The sequence below is a fragment of the Ictidomys tridecemlineatus genome, chromosome 14, assembly GCF_052094955.1.
Source record: "Ictidomys tridecemlineatus isolate mIctTri1 chromosome 14, mIctTri1.hap1, whole genome shotgun sequence".
NCBI lineage: Eukaryota > Metazoa > Chordata > Mammalia > Rodentia > Sciuridae > Ictidomys > Ictidomys tridecemlineatus.
In genome coordinates this window covers 20,062,958-20,079,136 of record NC_135490.1, presented here as the reverse complement: position 1 = coordinate 20,079,136, position 16,179 = coordinate 20,062,958, and the positions used below count along the sequence as shown (strand labels likewise).

The 16,179-nt window shown below is 35.5% G+C and overlaps 1 protein-coding gene across 2 annotated transcripts in view; it reads right to left on the bottom strand.

Moving 5' to 3' along the window:
* Anxa10 (annexin A10) overlaps positions 1-12,617 on the bottom strand; it is a 525,713-nt gene extending 513,096 nt beyond the window's left edge. For both annotated transcript variants that reach the window (XM_078030965.1, XM_078030964.1), the window contains exon 1: positions 12,505-12,617. The gene's annotated coding sequence lies outside the window, so the exon portion shown is untranslated. The remainder of the gene's footprint in view (positions 1-12,504) is intronic.
* Between the last annotated feature and the right edge of the window lie 3,562 nt (positions 12,618-16,179).

Sequence of the window (16,179 nt, the reverse complement as noted above, 5' to 3'; positions counted from 1 at the left end):
GGGATTACAGGCAGGTGTCACTGTGCTCAGCCCTCACTCCTTTACATGCTCTGTTCTAAGCATTTGAAACTGTTTTCACTTCCTAATTCACTGTGGGTTTACCTCTGTTTGAGACCACCCCATTACTGGCACCTGGGTCCACAGCACTCATTAATGTAACTGTTGTCCAATACAGAAAAACCCATTCCTAATTCCGTGTTCCCACTTCTTTTCCTGAAGAACTCATAAAGTAGCACATGTCATTCAGTATCGATCAAAGTTCAATTCTGAATCAATATTGCCTTCCTCAACAGACTGGAAGCTTTAATGAGAAAGTAACAGTTCCAGTTAGTTCATCAGTCTATGCCCAGAAACTGAGACATAATTATTTATGATAAATGTTTTGAATGAATGAAATGGGGGAGCCAAAAATTGGGGCCTGGGCGGCTGAGCATGTAATGTTTTCATTATCTAAATTAGGGAACTAAGTAGTAGATTCAGCTTCATAGCAGACAAAGGTTGGCTTGATGGCATTGCAATGCTAAAGGCACTTCCATTTTCATAAGCATGGATGTGAGTACACAGAGTTCGCAAGTGTCTGTCCAGCAGTTTCCTACATGTGCAAATTTGTAGATGACCATCTGTATATTTAAGCATAAGAGGCCTTGAAAAATATTTTGAATTCATGAGAAAAGAACCTCTTTGGTAATACAGCGTCTGGATGTGTTTAGCTGAATCATACCCGCTGCCATGAAAGTACTGAGTGCAGACTTGTAACTGAAAATCCAGGTGAGCAGAAAGAGTTTGCAGAGGTCAATAACCCATGAGCAAAGTAGAGCTCCTTAAATGACTGGGATTATTGGATGAAAGTATTGTTTGTCCTTGGGTTTGAGGTTTCTAAATTCTAGCTTTGCTTTTGATTATATTCCAGTGTTCACAATACTCCAGTTTATTAGTTGTTGAAATGTAATAAACGAGGCCTTGGAATAAAGAAATCAGAAAATTAACTGTATGCAGATATTGGCTGCTGGATTCCGTGCTGTGCTCCTTTTTCAAGTTGATTTTATTAGGAAATTTACGCGTTTATATGGAGAGAATAGTAATGGTGTAAAAAAGCGTGCTCCAAGGAAATTATCTTACCAGAGCCTATACTGGTGGGAATTTTGAAAAGTCTTACAAACAACAGGAAACAGAAACATCTAGCTACATCTGATCTATCCCACCTAAGGGGATAGAGAATTGGCCAAAGGTACAAAGTCACTAAAAGACTAAAACTTACTCATAAGACTATAGAATTGGCCCCTTCTCTCTATACCTAAATACCACATTACCAATGGCCTATTTTCAGCAGATCATTCTTATTAATACCTCATGTATAGCTAAGAAGAAAAATTATAAGACAAGCTTAAAGGTGAAAAACATTTTGAAGAGAAATAACTACTTTTTAAACCAGACTCAGATATTGCAGGAAATGTTGACATTGTCAGACTAGAAATTTTCTAAAATTTTAGGAATATGCTAAGAGATCTAATGAATGAAATAGAAAGCAGGCAAGAATTGATGAGCAATGTTAGCAGAGATGAAAATTCTAACAAAGAATTGTAGAGATCAAAACACTATAACAGACATATAGCAGGCCTTTGATGGTTCCTTAGTAGGTGAGTCACAGCTAAGGAAATAATAGCTAAATTGAGGATTACTCAAAGGAAACTCCTAAATTTGAGTAGCCAAGAGAAAAAGACTAGAAAAAGAAATAAACCCCAAACCCCAGAACAGGATATGTAAGAATGTGGGACCACTACAAAAGGTATTAACATATGCATAATGTGTAATGGTGCACCAAAAGAGGAACAAAGACAGCAAGGAATCATAGAAATATTTGAAACAATAATAACTGAAGACTTCCACAAATTATTGTCAGACACCAAACCACAGATCCAAGAAGCTTGGGAAATACCAAACAGGATAAATGCCAAAAAATGGCACAAATAAACATGTTAGATTCAAACTTCAGAAAATCAATGATTAAAAAAAAAATTTTTCAAAGAAGCCAGAGAAGGAAAATAGCATCTTTCCTAGATCAAAGATAAGAATGACAGCCAGTTGCTCAGTAGCAAGGCACCTTTGGGTTCAATTTGCAGGAAAGAAAAGAGGGGAGAGGAGGGGAAGGGGGGGAGGGGAAGGAAGGGGAGGGGAAGGGGGGGAGGGGAGGGGAAGAGAGTGGAGAGGAAGCCCTCAGAAACTCAGACCCATGTAAGGAAAGAAAGAATGTCAGAGAAGAAATACCAGGGCTGCTTAACCACTGAGCCATATCCCCAGCCTTTTTGATATATATATTTTTTTAGAGACAGGGTGTTGCTGAGTTGCTTAGGGCCTCGCTTAATTGGTGAGACTGGCTTTCAACTAGCGATCCTCATGCCTCACCCTCCTAAGCAGAAGAGGTTACAGGTGTGGGCCACTGCACCTGCTTTAATTTTCTTATTCTTAACTTATCTAACATAAAATTCTATTCAAAATCATCGCAACATCATATTTGATTATGTGTGTGTGCTCATGCATTATTACATAGAGATAACATGAATGATAACAGGGGTTTAAAGAACATACCAGAGGACTTCAGAATACTATAAGAGAATTTGCTGCAACCTGCAGGGCTGAACCAAAGATACAGAAGAGGGGTGATGGGGGATTAAGAAAATCACACAGATATTGAGGAAAAGCTGGGATGGGGTGGGACACTGTGCTCTGATGGAGAAACAGAGTCTAAAGCTTTGACCCAGTAAGTTTATTTACATACAGTCTCATAATCAAGAAGTAAAGCACTATAGAGGCATTGTTTTATGTGCACTTGAAAGTTTCAGGGCTGAAAATATTCTTGTAGCTATTTCACTGTTGCAATGCCTGGGGATTCCTGTGGCACCCAGGAAGCCATTGTTCAAAATTTCTACTAAGCATGCAGGCTTAAAGGTTACAGCACTGATGAAACATTGTAGTTATCTTGCTATGCTCAAAATCCTCTATCTCTGGGAGCCGGCATCTGAACTCAAAGCTATGAGCTAAAGAATTCTATGGCAAGGCTGGGGTTATAGCTAGCAGATGTGAGGCACTGGGTTCCATCCTCAACACCACATAAAAATAAATATATAAATAAAAATAGAGGCATTGTGCTCATCTACAACTAAAAATATATATAGAGAGAAAAAAAAGAATTCTTTAACAGGATTCACCATCAACTGGGCAGTTTTCAATTGACACCTTCTCATCAAAAATTTCCCAGGAGCAGTGTCTCTGTTGTGGGCAGATCGCTGAGAAAACACTCTCAGTCCAAATTTTGTCCAAATTAGAGTGTCTTCTATTTAGCCAGCTGGGACTGCTGCCTGCAGGACCCAAATTGTCTCTTCCAGGAGCAGCACCAGGTCTGAGTTCTATGGTGTTTATAAGGGGGAAAACATCACATCCTCGAAGATATAGGTGCAAGCAAGCAAGAAGGCTACAAGGGCTGAGAAAGCAGTTAGCAGAGCAAAATCATCCTGAGATCCGGCACCTTTGTGGGCATATGAGGCACAGAAAAACAATTTTTAACATCTTATAAACAACTTAGCATTATTTATTTGATAACACTTATCACATAATCCTATGTATTAATATTTCATAACCTATAATCTATAATTTATAATCTATAATCTATATTGGTTTTTCTCAGACCATAACACCTCATCTGTCCAGGAGTCAGGAATTACCCCAAATTTAGTTCACAAAGCAATGTGATGTTGATGAGGAAATCATAGACAGGAAGCATCACCAGACATTTTCACTTTCTGAATTTTGGATTCACATAAAGGGGTAAAGCATTTTAGTTTTCTTGTTTGAGGACCAATCATTGGGAAGGTATTCAGTCTTATTCAGATGACTTTTGTTCCTTGAACAAGCTCTGTATCATGCAACTGAAATTTTGGGTGACACTATTCATCCAACTTTCAAAACACTTCGTTTTTCTTAAAATTTTCTCTCTTCATTTTATATTATTATTTACAAAGAGACAATGCCTATTAACTGAAAATAAGCAAATAGCAACTAAGTGAATCTCAGGTATTTAAATGATCCCACCTTTTCTCACTCATCTAAGGCTCTCAAGAGGGACTATTTGTTTAACTGATGGTTTCCAACCTCAAAGAGTTAGAAATTAACATACTGAAAAATGGTAGTAATGTAATTCTTTTTGGCCAACAGCAATCATTTACCCAGAACTTATGGTTTTATTGCTCCATTGGAAAACTTAACTAACCCAACATTCTCATTTTTACAGGTGTCCCTTAACAAATTCTTCAAGGAAGTATGAATATGATCTGTTGTCTTTTTACTGCTGTCTAAATTATAAATAGGAAAAATCTATTTATAGATTTTTCTATCTATGAGCCAAAATCCCAAATCAAAAGCAACCAAAACAAAGTCTTTAAATATTTTGCATTTACCCATTTTCCTTCTCAACACTCCTCCCTCCTAACTCAATTTTCTTTCTCTTCTTCCTTCCTGTGGTTGCTTCTCTCTCTTCCTTTCCTCCTCTTGGCTTTCAGGGTTACTTTCCTTCCTTTCTTCCTTTATTTTTCCATCCTCTCCCTTTTGATTCAGCTGTAGGTTGAGGGCACTAGCCACATTAACCTTCCCACCACACACCATGCATCACTTTCCCTTTAGGTCTTATCTTGCCTCCAGGAGTCAAAATACGACAGTGAAATTTCTAACAGACAGATAGGATAAACTATTCCACCCACGTTATAAAATTATGAACGTTATTTATATTTATCTATCATAAAAAAGTAATTTAATGAAACTGTTAAGTAACCTGGGAAACAATCTCAGATTCTTTGCCAGCAGGAAGGAACAATACTAATGAAAAGTAAGGTAGAAAGAATGGGAAAGGGGAAGAATTTGAGTTGCAAGGATCTATTTTAGACATTACACACAAATGAAATTATACAATAAATTGAACACTGATTTTCCAGAAATTGAAAAATAAGTAGTGCATTGGAACAGGCAGTTGACCTGTTTGTTAGGAGCATGGGTCCTTGGATAATTGGCAGAGAAAGAAATTATGGCATCTGAACATCTTGCAGAATTAGTAGAGCAACAATGAAAAACAATCCTCAATACAAAATCTAAAGTTTTTTTTATGCTTACTTTTTTAAAAAAATTAACTTTATATAATGACTTTGCCTTGGAGGGACATGCATTGTAGAAAAAAAAAATCATGAGAAAATTTAAATAGGAAAGTGTGACTACATCAGTTTCCCAAAATCCAATAGCTAAAATATAATAAAAAAATTTCTCAAAACTGAAAGTGCTAAAGTGCAAATCAAAACAAAATATTGCTTTCTTATTAACCATAGTGACAAAAGCTTATGTGCCTCATTTGCAGTTTATGGTCTAGATGAGTGTTGGCAAACTAGAGATCAAGGGTCCACTCCTGCCCACTCCTGATTTTAAAATAATGTTTAATTAGAACATATCCATGCCCTGTGTTTGTTGTTATTGTTGTTATTTAATCTATGGCTGGTATCAGTTGCCTCACAAACCTTAAATATTTACTTTATGGTCCTTTTCAAATGTTGGTTGACCCTGGTTGAGTTTAAACATTTGATAGAGCCTCTTTCACATGAAACCAGATTGAAATCTTCAGAATTTTCACTCTTCTGACTTAGCCTCATGCTCAGAACATTAAAACACACTTAGAAATGCTGAATCAGGAGGTCAATGGGAAATATCCATAACAAAATTATGATTACTCCAAGGGTTTTATCTGTAAAATAAATATTTTCAAAGGTGTAGAGGAGCACAAGGGAACCAAAGGAAACGTATAATTACCCTGGTGTAGTATAGTAATAACAGGAGCTGTTACCCCTCCAAGGCCCAGAAGTAATCAAAGGCCTAAGCAGGCACCACACACAAAGGAGACTCCTAGAGAAGGTTGCTTTGAGATGAGTATTAACTTTTGTTCCAGAGACATAGGAAACCTGCGGTACTCTGCAGGAAGAAAGCTGGAGCAATAACACCCTGACCTAATTTCTCCCTCCCTCCAGTCTCACACTGTGGTATTCCAGCAGGAATCGAAATGGAAGCCAGAGAACACAGAAAGTAGGTCTTTAGATGTAAACCAGGTCAGCCTCTTAGGGCAGAGGGCAGAAGGGTATAAAGTGGATCAAGAAGAGATGAAAAGACAAAAGATATGGTGAGAATAATGTGAGTTACTTTTCCAGTAAGTGGGTCCCCCAATCAGCCATTCATGAAACTAGACCAATAATTAACCTTCATGTAGAACAGCAGAGGGTGTGGGTGTGTGTGTATAAGAGCACAAGAAAGAAAGCAGAACTGAGTTGTTCACCTAAGTCTGTGTGCATGTACACATACACACACGAACACATGAGAAAACACAGGGAAAGATCATGAATGGAATTTAACTATTTTTGTTAAATATGCAAATTCTTAAATGATCCAATTCAGGTTCTCTAGTGGAGTTGCTTCTACTTTGGGCTACAGTGAATAATGTTGCTACAATATGAACTTTGGTATCTTTCAAGTCACTCTTTAGGAATTGATTCAATATCTTTAGAAAATAAAAAAAATAAAAAAGGTATCAACCAGTCACATAGCTTTTTGCCAAATCAGTGTAAATTACCTAATGGAGTAATTTTTAATTGCAGCTGTAACAAAATTCAAATAAGGGAATCAGTTATTAGGGAATAGTCTCTGTCCAAAATTATTTATATAGATCAAAACAAACGCAAACTATACCAGTAATCTGTAAATTGAATCCTTCAGTTCTTGTATTCTGCAAAAATTTACTCAACACTTAATTGAAGTCTTTCACTTCAAAACGTACTTTCCACTGAATCATTCTTTTTGTTACTCATGGTATCACAACTTCTAATTTATTTCACACAGTCAGGAACATTTGTGAATAACTTTGAAGTGGGCAAAAAGTATTAGGAGGTAATTGTTTGCTAGGAATATTTACCCTTCATTTTCTCTGAGATATTTTATAGATTTATTAAGTTATATAACAAAAATGAATATTTGCAAATGATTTTGTCCATGGATATGCAAATAAACCTGCCCTGGGGAAATTAATTGATTGTTCCCCGTGGACATTGACCAGTTTTGCATTAACAGTTTAAGTAAATTCAACTCAGTTTTTGTGAGTGCCTAATATATGTGTGGTTTTATCTTTTCAAGTCACTCTATTCCAAACCAGTTGTAACAACTACTATTTCTTTCATTAATTGATGAGTTAAATGACATCTTTGAACAAACATGATACTTGTACAAGTGTCATTATTTTACTGTTTTTTAGAAAGGTATCCTTCACTGATAGGATGAGTAGAGCCAAGGGTCATGATTTAAACTGGAGAAGGCACATTAGTTTCTCAAGAAGCTTTAAAAGATGTTGCGGATTCCCTAGAGGGTGGAAGAAAGATCTCTCAGCAGTAGTTCAAGTAAACATCAATTTAAGCACCATAGGCTTTACGTGTCAAGTTGATAAAGGAAACAACTTAAAAAGACAAACACATACAATGCTTCTTAACTTGATCTGTGATTTTTATGATCAACTACAGTACTTAAAAAGCCTGCCGTGTAGTACTTCTGAAATACCTCAGAGAATGACAGGGTATGATTTCTGCTCTTTTTTTAATGGCAGAAAAAAAAGTAATTTTATTGTTGTTTGAATATTTTTATACACATCCTTCACGCTTGGGCTACCTTATCATGAAAATTGTGGGTTTCCTATTGTTCCATACTGTTATCAGGTTAAGGAGAAAAGGTTTACATCTCATGCAAGATTAATTATGCTTTTGCCAATTTTAAAGGAATCATCTATATGCTGTAGGCAAAAGAGAGCTTTTGGCAGCATCTTCAATCACTTCCTAATTTGCCAGTCTACAAATGTGTATAAATAATATGAAGGCAAGCATGTTTTGTGTATAGTTAGCAAAAATGTTTTTCTTTGAATATTTTTGAATTTCATGTAAAAATTAACATACAAATACTTTTGAAAATAATGCAAAGCTTTGAACAAAATGCCTGTGTGAGTGTGTGTGTGTTGTCTTGGTGTTCTTTGATGTGGGAATCATCTAATGCCATGAATTATAATTATGTGAGATGAGCAATTAGAAATAAAATCTCAGACATCCTCAAAGATTGTTTAGTTAATTGGCACTGTGGTTGAAACAAACAAATGATATGTGATTTTGATTTAGGTCCGGTGACCATTTGAATGGACATATGGTTAAATATTAAGAGAAATGATGTCACTATATATCAAAGATAAATTTTGTTAAGAATTTCAGCAGAAAGAATTAAACTTTGCTCATAATTTGGCTGCTAAGAAACAGAGTAAAACCTTAGCTCATCCCCTTTGCCAACATACACTGAAGCTTTGAATGGATGGATTACTGAAAGTAATATATAACCCCAAACACCTCACATTTAAAATGGTGGCTTATTACAATGACCAAAGAGAAAAAATAAATGTCATCAAATTATTATTTTCAGCATTAGAAAGCCATGCCAACTAATGGTGCTTTAGTGTAGGGTCAGTGGCCTACAGTCATTTCTCTCCATTTTCAGTGTGGATTTCAATGAGTCTCAACCAGCCCTGGAAAGTATCCAAGTACAGAAAAGCATCTGGAGGCTGCTAAACAGATGGTGAAGGACAAACAGATATGTCCACCCTGATGCTAGTTACTCAGCCTTTTCTTGAGTCAGACTCATAGCTTCCTTCAAACTAGAAGATTGTCATTCAAAGTAATTCCTAGCCTTGGGAAGTCCAAGCTTATGGTGCATATGCTTACAGGCAAACAGGAAGATAACTTGACATCAGCCACAAGAGGAATTTTAGGCAACAAGGTATGTCTGGAATTTGCTTTTTCTATTTGTGATATTTGTTAGAATAAAAATTGGACAACAACAACAACAACAAAGCAGGCAGTTAATCTGGCCAAAGATAGAGTTATTTAGAATAAAATTACTACTGATATCCATTATATGCTAACACATTTCCCCATTGTGTCTTGAGATGAATGACCATGGGAAATGTCTTGGTTTCTGTATCCATTGCAAAGTGGATTCACCTTCACAGGCCTTTAAAATGCCAGATTCCATGATTCAGGATGTATGTTTGAATGGAAGGCTAAGCATGAAATGTAAACATATTTTAAATACTATTCTTTATTTATTATACATATTATCTTTAATTACACACACACACACACACACACACACACACACACACACTAGAAATACTGGGTAGACTCTGAAGCTTGAAAAATAACAAAATTTACTTTTGAAATCTCTTGGGCAATGAAAAATCCATTAGATATTTGCATATCGATTGACCTTTTTGTTCAGAACATGCATAAGCTTGTTTCACTAATATACAAAATTGTCTTCTACCAAAAAACATTGAGGACTTGTACTTTCCAAGTATATCAGTTATGTATTATTTTGTCTTCTCTTCCAGTATCGCTGTGATCTTAAGGTTGCCTAAAAGTTGTATGATTTCAGGAGGCTAAATCCTGCATTTTTCATTCTTAACATGTCTCTACTTTGCCATCAGTAAAGATGGCAATCCTATTCACAAGATAGGACCCTTACCCATTGTGGCATATTGTAACTCTTTGGGAGCACCACCACTTCCTATTGGCCACACAAAGTCCCAGAGTCCCTTTACTTTGCTCCCAAGGTGTAGGTCCATTTACCTGACAAGGAACCCTGGCTTCTTTCGTGAGCATGACTCAAGGTCATGGGGAAGCAGACAGGAGTCATTCCTGCAGGGACATCCAGGGAAACAGCAGGCAGCCAGTGGCCAGATGAGTTTTAAACTGTTTAACTTATTAATTACAAACTTATCTTACTGTACATCACCATCCAGCCTGATTTCAATAAGAAATTGCCTTCTAATATGGATGTTTTATGTACCTGTGGTGCACAGTCAAATTGAATGTGTGTGTGTTTTTTTTTTGTATCTTTTTGAAAAAAGAGAGAAACCCTATTATCTCAGGGCTGTGTTTTTACTTTACACTTTAGTTCACTTTATTCAACGAATGAATAGCATTTCCATATGCAATGGGTATAGAGTTACTTATAAAAGCGATAAAGTCATATAAGATTATACTTTTTCTATAACTTTTGTTTTTAGAGCAAACAGAATAGCTATAAATGAAATGTAAAAGAAAAGTTTTATAGACAGGTGCAGGGCTTCAGACCCGTGGTCCCAGCTACTCAGGAGGCTGCGGTGGTGGGATAATTTAGGGTCTAAGAGTCCTGGGAAGTAGGTCAAAGTTCCATTTCAAAAACAAAACAAACTTTTATATATTTCAGTTAGTGTGCAGATTTAATACATATTATACATATTAACATAAACAGAAAATGAACGAGAGAATAGATATCACTGTACATTCAGAGCTGCCCACGTGTGCTTTACATTATAACAGAAACAATTAAACCATGAGTAGAGATTCATCTGTGACAGTTCCCTGCCTCTGTTCCATTCATTTCTTGTGTTCCTTCTCTTGGGAACATTTTACTCCAAGTGTCTTTCAAGTAAGAGTAAAGCATTTGGGCAGTTCTTCAGAGTGATAGCACTTTTTATTTAATGGCAAACTGTAACACTGTCTTTTCAAAGTTGTGAGACGACACATCTTCCATCACAGATGAAAACTGTTTAATGGCCAGATGTGTAAGCTCAGCCAATGATTTTTCTTTGAAAAGCATTCCCCACCAGCAACCCCACCAGCTCTGCTTTCCTTTAGAAAGTCTAGCTATTGTTTAGAAGTCTAAGAGTTGCAATCAAATTTCCTTCAAGGTAGGATGCCAACTATGCCAATTATACACCAATTATTTACTGACACCTCTTACAATCCTCAGTGCTGTCTAACTGATGGATGGCCTATTTACAGGAAAATTCCATCCAAGAAAAAAAGAACTTATTTTTTTTTTAAATGGAACATACTAAGATCAGATTTTATGGCTCACGGGATCACTAATGCTACCTTAGTGCACCCACGTGCACATTTAAAACATTTTAAAACCAATGTGCATTCTTATATCAGGCTTGTTTCTGACTAAGCAGCAGACTTAGAAATGTATTCTTGACCTTAGTGAAAACGTCTTTAATAATCACAAACTATTGGAGTGAATGTAACTAAAAGATAATTGTTAAGAGGTGATTAACCTTTGGAGTCAAAGCTAGATTTTATTTTTCAGTATGCTTCTCTGCTTACAATACATTCTCAAAGGGACACATCTACATACCTGTTGATAGCTCTAAATATGATGTCCCCATGGACAAGCATGGGATGAATTGTTGGGTGTTTCACACATTCTACCAATTTGGTCTCTCATTGCACCTTACAACTATTTTGTATATTTCCTCTGTCCCCAAACTCATAATACTTCCTTGGAAATACTATCAGCTGATGAACTGTTTACTTTTTCAGTGACAAAATTGAAGTAAACTGAAAGATCTTTTTATGACTTCCTACAATCACACCTATTCATCTCCTACTTCCATTTCCATATGCTGCAGGTAAACTAAACTGACACATTCCTAAAATCAGATGCCCTAGCCCTCACACCTGTTGCTTACTCATGAATATTGTTTCAAAAGTCTTAATAAAACACACAAAATAATTTGATATACTCCATTGCATCTCATCCGATCATAATGGAATGAGATTAGAAATCAGCAGCCAGCAAAACTACACAAATGATATATGCACAGAGATTGAATAACACACTTTCCAATGATGAATGAGTTTGTCATTTGCAGGAAAATGGATGGAACTTGATAGTATTGTTAAGCTAATGCTGTTTAAGTCTGGCTCACCAGACTTATGTAACTCAGTATCATATGTTTTCTCTCCTATGTGGAAGCTAGAGAAAAAGGAAGGAAGATGGAGAAAAGAGATGGGGGTATAATCTTATGAAATTAGAAGGGAGACCAGTAGAACAGAGGAAGAAGACTCAGGGAGGGAGGAGGAATGAAGAGGTGCTGGGAAACGAAATTGACCAAATAATGTTATGTGCATGTACAAATATGTCACCATTTATTCCACTATTATGTATGATTATAATGCACCAATTAAAATTCACACAGAAAAACCTATTGCTTTAATGGTCTCTTGTATATTCTACGCATCAGTAATTGTTTTCTTCTTCCCTGGGTTATTCAAATCAGTATACATTCAGGACTTAATTTTCTTTTCTATTAAAAAGAAACAAACAGAAAACCTTCTCTGAACCCCAGATGTGACTCAAATTTCCACATTATTTCTGTTTTCCATGGGGCCCTGTCTCCAATGTAATGCTTCAATTATCTCTGAAATCCATCCCTTCCACTCAAGTTTTTTGCCCTTGTTATTCCAGTGACACTTATTTCTTTTTTCACTGTGTCAAATTACTTATCTTCCCTAGTCAAGGGCAAATTACCAAATCTCATCACACCCTGCCTATTAGCAGCATTTGGCTCACCTTGTCGGTCCTTTGAAATCCCTCCTTCGCTTGATTTCAAGGTACTTCCCCTGCAATGAACAGTAGAATGGAAACTGCAAGGCTATCCGCCTGCCAGAGAGCAGATTGAAAGGACCTTCTTCGATGCTGCATTAAGAAGCCTGATTTATCTGTAAACTGCTTAGAGATAAAGCAGGATTTTAAACATATGAGTGACACAACAGAAGTTTCAACAGAGAATTCTGAATGAAGTGAGGAAAGAAGGAGTGAAGGAAGAAAGGGAGGGGGAATGAAAGAAGGAAAGAGAAGGTAGTCATCACTACAAAAAATTGTCTTCCTCTCCTATAAAGGAATATTTATATACTCATATTCTTTACTATAAAATATGATGAATCTCTCTGTAGTCAGACTATACTTCCATATCCATTGTTAGACGTGGCCATGTGTCTTATCTGGGCCAATGCCAGATGACTGGATTTCAATTTGTCCCTTCAATCAGAGGTTTTTAAATACAATTGTGTGGTTTGGCTTTCCCTATTATATCCTTGCCTTCTAAAGTGGGTATAGCATGTTTCTTTACATGGAGGAGAGAGAGAGGAGAGCAGAGCCTAGCAGTCACAGCTAACTACAGGTCTATAAACTAGAAGTAATATTTGTTATTGACTTATTGTGACCAGACACAAGGGTGCACATCTATAATCCCAGCAGCTCAGGAGGCTGAGGTAGGAGGATCACTAGTTCAAAGCCAGCCTCAGCAATAGTGAGGTACTAAGCAACTCAGTGAGACCCTGTCTCTAAAGAAAATACAAAATAGGGCTGGGGATGTAGCTCAGTGGTTGAGTGCCCCCAAGTTCAATCCCTGGCACCAAAAAAAAAAAAAAAAAAGTTATTGTGCATTAGAATTAGAAGCCATGCTGAAGTGTATTTTCATCACAAAAAATCAAAAGAATTGGGTTACTGATTATTCAAAATATAGACCAAATGGGAGAGTGAAGGAATACCTTGTTTTTACAGAAATAGGATTTTTATTTCAGAAACATATTAACATAGATATACATCAACTTTCTCAGGGCATATTAAACCAAAAAAGTAATGGATAAAAATTAACCATGCATAAGCCCCCAAACCATTGACTATGGAGATAACTGAGTCATTCTCAAAGGCGTACAGACTGCTTATTGCTGGGGGAAAATTAAAGTCTAAGAAAACTGTAGAAGAACCTTGGAACTAGATATTAAAGTCAACACTTACATTGTGGTAGTAGGATAAATATTTTATTACCACAATAGAATAGAACATCCTATTTCAGTATAATAATAAAATGAATATTTTAATAATTATTTCTAAATCAATTTCTAGATTCAGGATGATGAGTGCCAATACTTCAATGCTAATGTTATTCGAGAAATTGAAGCAACAGTTTTGTTCAAAGGTTGGTTAGAATAATTTCCAATTTATGGCTTAAAGTCTTGAAGTTGTGTTTTTAATTGAAGTTTTTTTTCTTTTAGAGATCTTATAGCCAAGTACCTAAATAAAGTTATTTGGAATGTCTGTTAATTTTCTAATGGCATGAAGAATCTGAATTATATTAGAAATACAGTGTAGCTTATTAAAATAAATTATTTTTGTCTGTTTTTAAAAGGTAAGAAAATGTATGAGGCAGCTACATTAATCTCATTTAAACTTAATAATAACCCAGCTTAACTTGCCTTGTCTCATTTAATCCCATGATAACCAAAGTATATATTATTTTTATTTTCTCCATTATATTGTTAAGCCTAAGTAATTTTTCCAAGTTCACATAAGAAGAGGAACAACTAGTGTTAAACCTGCATCTGTTTGCTCTCTATACGTATCAACTACTTATATTGGAGACTGCAGGCATTAACCACAGAAATAATGTGATTTGCAATTCATGGATTTTATATCCTATCTATAGTTTTAACAAAGTAGCAAATGGTTAAGAGTAGCAAATAATAAACACAGAATTATCTCAGGATAAATTGAAGAGCCATTATTTAAATGTTAAAGTACAAATTAAGTTAGTTTTTGTAGTGATGTCTATTCAATTACTGACAAAAAAAATTCATTTGTCACTGTACAAAGATCTTCATTTCACCACCAGCTATTTTCCCATGATGATGTGATTGCCAGGGGCATCTCATTATTATTACAGTCCTACCTACTCACTTGCCATAAGTGATTGTTGGTTTCAGGGTACATCAGGCCTATGCCACAAAGTCAGAGTATAACCCTTAAATTTTTGTTTTATGATGTAGACCTAAGGAACATATTAAATTTTACTTTGGAGCTATAGTTATAATTTAGAAAACTTGGGAGATATCAGTGGCTATATGCATTCAAAGTTAAAATACCTTTGTTCTATTCTGTCTCAGGAAGAAAATGAAACAAATAGGCCGTACAAAGTAAAGAGGCTTCCTGGTGGGATTCTTGTTCCAATTGTTCCTACATTTCCTAGGACTTGTTTGACAGAATTTTAGAAAGCTCTTATCTTAATTTAATGACATTATCTGTAAAACATTTATACCTACACATTAAAGGTGGGTTCTAAGAAATTATAGCATAAGAGAGAGAGAGAGAGAGAGAGAGAGAGAGAGAGAGAGAGAGAGAGAGAGAGAGAGAATTATGCTTTTCATAATGAAAGAATACCCTGAGAAGTAGGAGAAAAAAAATTGCATAGATGCACAAAAATGAGCACAAGGAATAATGAACTTTGCATAGTACATCAAGTTAGTGGCTAGAATTTAACAATAGTCCTGTCATCTTCCAAATAGACAGCCTTAGCCACAGGTGAAGTCCCTTTTCTAAACAGTCAATTAATGTGAAAACATTAAAATAATGTCAAAATGAAATTCTCCTTCAATTACACATTAAAAAAAAGATGAAATGCCAGAATATTATCATGTGCTTAGTCAGTAAAGAAAAAGATACACTGAAATTTGGAAATTAAACATAGTAAAAAATGTGTATATGAGCATATTTGTACAAGTATAGTTTATTTCTTCAACTATAAAAATGCTCACCATATCAACAATGTTTATTTTTAAATTTTTCTTTTCTTGAAGTTTAAAAGGTGGTAAAAATTTACCCCTGTGTATCTTTTGTTCACTGACCTATCCCTAGCTTCCAAAAACTCTTCTTGACACAGAGAAGTAGCACTAAGGAATTGTCAAATGACCATTAAACATTTATTAATAATTGTCAAGCAATTATTAAAAAGCACTTAATATTATTGAAATGAAAGACTAAGGATGAGATGTTTGAAAATCAGTTTTATCAAATTTGATGATCAAAGTTGAATTTTCTTAAGAGCAATGAAAGAAGTAAGTCTACACTCCCACAGCCACCAGCAATTCAGGGAATATTTATTTATAAGGATCTGGTTTCTGAAAGAGCCAGTATTGACCTAACTATGCTATAAAGCTTTATCTGACAATCAGAATTTTGAGGTTAGTCCTCTTAAAACTCAACTATTCTGATTGATTTGCAGATGTGATAAGGAAAAAGTGATAAAACTGTACTACCAAGACAAATAATAAACAGAAATGTGTAGATAATTACATAGGAACAATATGGGCAAAGGTGATTATCTGGAAGGTGATGATGCATGGTAGCACTGTGCTTAGATACTTGGAACATGCTCACATTTAACAAATATTTGACACATTTTTATTT